The sequence below is a fragment of the Seriola lalandi genome, unplaced genomic scaffold (genome assembly GCF_002814215.2).
Source record: "Seriola lalandi dorsalis isolate HSWRI2012SDOR001 ecotype SW California unplaced genomic scaffold, Sedor1 jcf7180002054520, whole genome shotgun sequence".
Taxonomy (NCBI): Eukaryota; Metazoa; Chordata; class Actinopteri; order Carangiformes; family Carangidae; genus Seriola; species Seriola lalandi.
This window is the reverse complement of record NW_019525073.1, coordinates 1,112,292-1,120,015: the sequence shown is the minus strand read 5'-3', so window position 1 is coordinate 1,120,015 and position 7,724 is coordinate 1,112,292.

The following is a 7,724-nucleotide window of genomic DNA, read 5'->3' as shown; positions in this document are numbered from 1 at the left end:
ATGTCCCAGATTCTCTGAATAATACACAGACCTCACTGTGAACAGTTTTCTTTGGATTTAAATTCTACTAAAGAAATAGTCCCAGTGAAAGCTCTACACAGTCAGATCTGTGGCTTATTGAGAGTAATGGGAACCCTGTTTCTTGGAAGAGATGTTACTATTGAATTTTTAAACATATTTTATTTTTAATGCTCCGAGCACCACAAACGAAATTCCATTCGCCTACATTTTACTGGGGTGGATGCTAAAATCTCATAGATGGATATTTCAAAAATGTTGCACATAAAATCAAAACTATCTACATGTTTCTCTCTCACTGCAGGTGAGTGGTAAAGTTTGTGTCAAGTAATTTGGGTGAACTGACCTTTTAAACTGAAAAGAAATTCAGCATCAAGAAACATCTAACAGCTGCACACACACACACAGTTTGCACAAACCCCATATCACACCCCATTAGAAAGACACATGAACACACAAACGCTCCAGTCACACTGATTCATAGGCTCCGCGTACACATGTGGTCCGACGGAGCTGTTGACACTGTTGACCACTGCAGAGGTAAAGAAGGGTTTCAAAGTGCCTGCCAAGTGAGAGTTGGCAGCACATCTAGGACGGGTGGGCTGACCAGAGCCCTGGCACACGGTCAGGGGTGCGTACACACCCGACACCATTACACACACACACACACACACACACACACACACACACAGCCAATGACCAATGAAATTGGGCTGAGTAGTTTTACCAGGAGTGCAGTGTTTTATATGGCAGATTTGTAATGCATCATCTTGCTAACATTAACATTTCTCTGCCAATTGTCGGACCGCCTGAATCTGTTCCTCCTGCTGAACCGTACGTTCAAAGCACTGGCCCAGAGTTTCTCACTGCTTTTATGCCACATTCTCAAGGTCATGAAGCTCTACATGGGCGGGTATTAAAGGATAATTCTACAATCTGGGTCTTATTTTTGTAGTTTTTGTAGCCATTGTTCCTATTTATAATAATAACACTGTGTTCCCCGAGTTCAGTGAGCAGTCAGACCATGTGAGAATATCATCCAAAGTTCTGACCAAAACAGTTCACAAACTGACCTCCTGCTTAAATGCAGGCACGACATATCTGTTATAGTCATGGACATGCACAGTTTTTCTGTGCTATGAGGGGTTCTTACAAAATTCCTGTGTGCTCACCTTCGGTTTCACCTCTGAAGGAAGCGGTTTCAGCCAGTGGTTACCAACGTGGGTGACTTACGGATGGGCCAAATGTACCACAACATACAGCATCATACAACCAACCATGTCTCCAACGAACTATGTTTAGTTTTAATAATGTAATTTAACAATGTTTTTTTTAATTTTTTTTATTACATTATGGTAAGAAATGTTACTGCTGCCTGCATTTTGTTCAAAGGCAACATTTCTACAAGTTAAGGAAACACTACTTGTACCACACAGAAACTGCAGGGAGAGGGTCGCTGTGGGTGGTTGTTGGGTGGATGATTGGAATATAAAAGCGCCAGACTTTGACATCAAAGTCCTGGGTTTTCATCCTGAGTCGTGGTTTTGTATTGAACCAAGAATCACAATGTTAACCTAAACGTGACCAAGTGCTGTGAGTGAACACTTTACTGATACGTTCAGTATCAACATTTTGTGACTCGCTAGATTCGTTAATTAACAACTTATTATCTTTACTCATTATGTTCATACAAAACCTAACTATTTGGTCTTATGTCTCCTTTAAAATGTATTTGCTGTTGCACATCAGGAATATATAAATGCAATTCTTGGAAAACTTGGAAATATTTACTTAATTTTAATACAACACTTGAGTTCTCTCGGTGCACAGCAGTCAGAAAAAGCAACCAACAGAGCAAAAGATGTAAAGATTTTAAAGAAAAAGTTAAAGGTGTACCTTGGTTTAAAGTTTTAATGTTTGGGATCCTCTGGTTAGGATAATTAGGCTTAACTGTTTGTTTACAACCTGTCTGATTGCCCTACTTCTCATGTCTCTCGCTGTGTCTCTCCCTCTTTGGCTACTCCCCCTTGGACAGTCGCGTCCTCGCTGCCCAGTCGTCACAGCGACTACTTCAGGAGAGCCTAATCTGATTGTTGATCAGTGCCTCTGGCTAAGTGCTAACTTGCTGTGACAGACCCCACAGAGAGCGAAGAGGAGGGAGGACAGATGCCGCTGATCTCTGATCCCAGATCTGACAGCTGGCTCCCTCAGGAGGACACTGCCTGGGGTGTCAGCGGCTTTGATCCACTCAGGGTCCTCTCAGGAATGCACACACCCACACACACACACACAGACACACATACAAAGTACTGCACTCTGATGTTTATGTAAATGCATGCATACACAATTTTTTAATCTCACCCTCACTCCCGTTTTTCCTTTTCCTGTCTCTAATACACAAACACACACACACACACACACACACTCCCACACAAACTACTGGGCCCGGCCTGCTGGCACACACATATAGGAGCTGGCATGAGTTGCTTAAGAACACACAGTCGACGCTATTTTATAATCAAATAATTTCTCAATCCTGTAACTAATACCCCTCCGCCAAGCACGAGCTATCAACTGTGGTGAGCTATGTGTGTGGTGTGTGTTTGCTTAGGCACATATCCTACACGATGACACACACACACAAACACACACAGACACACAGTTGAATAATCACATACACGTACACACGGGCTGTATATTCACACAGAACTTTAGACTGGGTTCATTCATACTGGACATTTTGTGTTCTGGATGTTTGGACCGTGGCCCTTTATCAGGTCCCTCTACGAGCTAGTGGCGCCCCCCGTAGGACTGAGAGTCAATGAGCATCAAAGCATCTGAGCAGAAGACAACAAAGAAGAGAATAAAACAGAAATTAAGTGACAAGAGAAAAGAACATAGATTAAACAATGAACTACTGGTTTTGGGTGAACTTGCAGGTCCTCCGGAGCCACGTTGTTGTATTTTAAACTGGATATCTCAGTTTTTTCCACAGGAAAAGCTGCTTGTCCTACTTTTTTTAAAAACAGCTGTGTGAGATTGGAAGTCAGAAATGTTCCTGCTAATCTAATTGATGGAAACATGGTAACACCAACATACTGTCAGGAGACAGTAATCCATCAGCATGTGCTGTTGTAATGTCAGCTACAGGTACAGTTTGTTGACAAGTCTGTGGTTCTATTCATCAAGTGGGAGATATCACATATCATTCATACCTCCAACTCTGAGTTTACAGTTGGAGGCTGACATAAACAATTTTACCTACTTATTACTTTTTCCACAACATTGTTAACAAACCACAAACTGTGAGCCATGTTTTCTTCTTTTTTGTAATTTGGTGGGCGGGTGGTCAGCAGGTGTACCCTCAGATTGTGAAACAACTCTCCCATCCAGCACATTTAAAAAATGCAACAGAGGAGTGGGTGAGCAACAACTGGCCTCATGCCTGTGAAGGTAGTGTGTGACGTGGACACAGGGGAGACTGACTGATCTAAGAGCTAACCAGCCATGAGAAGCTACTGTGAGACTCTCTGTGTCTCTGCTGGAAAGACATAAATGTCTGGTGGAACTGACAGTCACATTTCTGTCTTTGAGAAAGTCACTGTGTGGCAATCTGTGTTGTAGCAGACCTTGATGGCAAAACACTCTCTGGTGTGTGTGCCTGTGGGGGAGTGTCAGTATGTGGGCATGGCCCTGCTGTTTTTTGTGGTTGATGCTACTTTTCATCAGTTCTAACCAGATTTTTATCCAACAATGTCACAGTTATCATGGGCCACTGTGTTGTGTTTACTGACACTGAAGAGAAACAAATATTGTATAATGTTGCTTTTCCACCAAAAACTGGGGCTACAGTCAGGGCTAGCACTGCAGATCAGACGGTAGTGTAGTGTGGTGTCTTTGTGTGTGTAAGTGTGTGTGTTTTATCAAACAGGATATACACCCACCTTCCCGACACAGACAGCCAAACCATAGAGCCAAACACATACTAAGCCTGCAGCAGACAGGACCCTGCTCTTTAATCATCACACATTCATATCCCTGCCTCTTGGATGCGTAAACATTCAGCCACAAAAAGAAAGACACCCACATCTCTTTCACAATATTCTTTGCCCTTTGTCCACAAAATTTCACTGTGAAGAAACTAAACCAGAATGCATCGGTGCCACGGTTTGCTCCAGCTGTCACCCACAGCTAAACAGTGCAGCTCACATTCAAGGGGTTTGTTGACAGTGCTGGGTGGTGTAACCAGGTGAGGTCTGAGATACTGTGATGTTTTGATGTTTCCTAAATGCGTTGATGATAAGATAGGCACTATGTTTGAGTCTGATGTTGTAATCCCACACTGCTGCAGATGTCTAAACACGTTACAGAGCAAGCAAGGGGAGGAATGCCATCATGTCTGCCATCGTTACTGCGACTTGGGAGCACACAAGTACTCTGGTCAAGTTATTTTTTCACATGCACAACTATCAACATCTAGCTACTATATTGTGATAGTATGGTGGATTTTTAATGCAGTCACTGATGGATGTAAACACTGACAAACTTGGTCTTTAAAGGGTAATTTCTCTTTATTACAGCCAGGATTTTATTTTCATAGTTTCAGCCACCCTTTCTATCTCTTAATTTGTAAATTAACTAAAGTAACCAAGTACATTTACTCAAGCACTGCACTTAATTAGTTTTAAAAGGAATTTGTACTTTAGTTGAGTATTTCCATTTCATACTCCTTCTATTATTATTATATTGTTATATTCTACATTTTCCTCTTCTACATGTATTTGACAGCTACAGGCTAGTTACCGGTTGCTTTGTACTATATGAATTTTCATGCAACATCTGCTTGTAAAATATATATTGTTCATAGCACATAATCTCAAATTGCTCAAAATTTTATTCTGTAACTCATTCCTCAGTCCTATTATTCTTTTAATTAAAAATGAAAAAAAAAAACTTTACGAGGACATATTATGGCCATTTTTAGTGTTCATCATTTTATTCTTGATGTCTACTAAAATAAATGTACAAGCTTCAATGTTCCAAAAAGACATGATCTTTCTTATGTTAAACTTACAATCTATGGTTATACTGTGCTTAATTCACCCTCTTAAACGCTTTGTTAGAGCTCAGAGCTCTTTAAGGCCCCCCATCCCCCTCTGAAGCTGACCAATCAGAGCCCAGTTTTCCCCCGATTGGTCTTGCCGGGAATGCCACGTTACGCGCCAAATAACAGGTACGTCAATGGTTCCGCTGTATGTAAACAAGCTGTTGTGGCTACGACAATGGAGTCAGTTCTACCTCATCTGTTTGATGCAGAGTACGATCGTGTTGGAAGGAGGGAAGTGGCAGAAATGTGAAAGGGAAGTCGACCGTGTGCAATGGGCTTGGAATACTTTTATGACCCTTTTATCCGTGGACACTTCTGGACTAAAGGAATATAAACATTCAAGGAATAAACAGACAGTCGGACTTCACCAGGCTTCTAAGGTGGGGATCGACACTGCTTCTTGCTGGTTTACCATGGTGGTAAATCTGAATCAATTTTACTTTTGTGCTGATAGTTACTGAAGAATCAAATGGTGGTTACATTGTGGATAAATTATGCGAGCTAAAGATGTATAGCATGTCAATATTGACAAACGTAATAGGCATGTAAAACTTTGTGCTTGTTGATATGCTGCTTAGCACTAATGCATCAGGTCACTGGCGACCAGGTTAAATGTCCACAAACAATCATGCAAACTTAACAGTTGTGGGTCTCCCATTGGGCGACGTGAAGTGGGAACTGTCCCATCCTGCAGAAATAACCATTGCACAATCCAGCGTTGAACTGGGCATGGGTTTTTTGAAGTAGTGGAGGGAACCTCCAGCCATGGGGTTCTTTTCTGTCGTTGGCAGAGCATACAAAGATTTCTCCATGAGAACACTGTCGTTTCGGCATACCCTAAAAACTTAGGAAAAAACACCAAACATTTACTGGCCTTCATTTTAAGCACTTTTGTGCTGCACTGCCTGTCCAGCTTGCAGGGAGTGTCCAGCTTGCAGGTGGGCAGCACTGAGGGATGTACTGGTGTCAGTAGGTCTAGAAGGTATAAGGCCTGGACCCCCAACGAGGCATTTCATGCAAATGGAAGCGTTTTGGTGCCGACAGGTACTCCCTTTACGTGTACATTGACTATTGCAACTCTGTAGACCATTTTCATGCACAAAAAGCTATATAACCCACTATAGGCAAGGGAAAACTTGGAAAAGCATAATGGTCCATAAGGTCCTAGGTGACACCACTGAAGAATGGTGAGATGATAATAAAGCTGTTAGTCATTCATATGCTGACAAATGCAGAGTGTGCTACTGTGCTGCTTCACCCGTCACAGACATAGCCTACACACCACTGGGACTAGATGTTGGTATATGAAGCAGCTGTAGAGTTGTGTGTTGGTTTTACACACTGATCTGTCATCACATAGATTTGTAGGTCACAGTCAACCTCACTAAGCGGTGAACTGGATCCCTCCTCTGCAATATTCCTGGTTGTTGACGTCCTTTTAGTTTATATTTATGTACATACAGGCATGCATTAGGACTGGTGCATAGATCAAGGACAGTTTCACCACAGTTCACACACACACACACACACACGCATGCACGCAAGCACGCACACACACACACACACACACATACCACAAACACAGACTCAAAAAGGAGCACTGGCAGCTGAGACACAGATAGAGCGGTTAAGTGTCTCCTGACAGTGACAGTGTGAGCCAGATGGAGTGTCTCTGGTAGATATTTACACTCAGGGAAAAGTTGAGCAAATATTCAGAAGCACTGATCGCTAGCAGATGATTAGCTGCCAGCCACAGGCTTTTTTTATTCCCAGGCTGCAGGTTGCCACAGCTGTCACTCCAATTTTGCAACGTTTCCATCTCCATTAGTGAAACGAACATGTCAGAGCGGTTTTGCACAGATAGCATGTCGGCAAAGTTTTGCTTTTTAACACTTGATCAAGCATGGGGTCAAAACAAAATGATTTCTTTATGTTTGTTTAAATCGATGATTGACTGTTCGCTAAACCCCGTTCCCAAACAGCAACTTTCCAATCATACCTTAGCAATTGTAACTAAGCACAACAGGCCTGTCAAGCTTTAGATATCTCCACAGCCGAAAATGGTGTGTATGGTGCCGTAGTAAGAATAATGCTCTCTAAGTTTGGCAAGTTTTTTAATCACCTTCCCAAAACCAAAAAAAAAACACGAGCAGAAGTATAAGAAATGGGTTCAACTGTGTTTATCTGATCGAACATAATATGCAAACATTAGCATACCAAGTGAACTTGCTTACTACCCACAGCAGTAACTTGGTTTTCATTACAAAGGCAAGGAGCATGTCATTAGCTAACAACATCATCATGTTAGGTTACATATAAGAAAAATGCCTATTCAAGAGTGGAACATCCGCAGCATCAAGGCCGAGATGCCAGTTGCCAACCCTTCAGGCTGTCTCTGGAACCCAGCGTCTCATTACGTTTCTATGCAATTAAACTGCAACAGTAAAATTGTTTTGTTGGAAACGTAATTCATAATTTGCTAATGTGAATCGTGCGCTCCAGTATGTTATTTGGGTTCAATCTCCGAGAAGTGGCTCATTGAATTGTTTGTAGCTCCTGAAAATAGTCCAGCCTCTGGCAGCTAAACACCCAGGTAGAG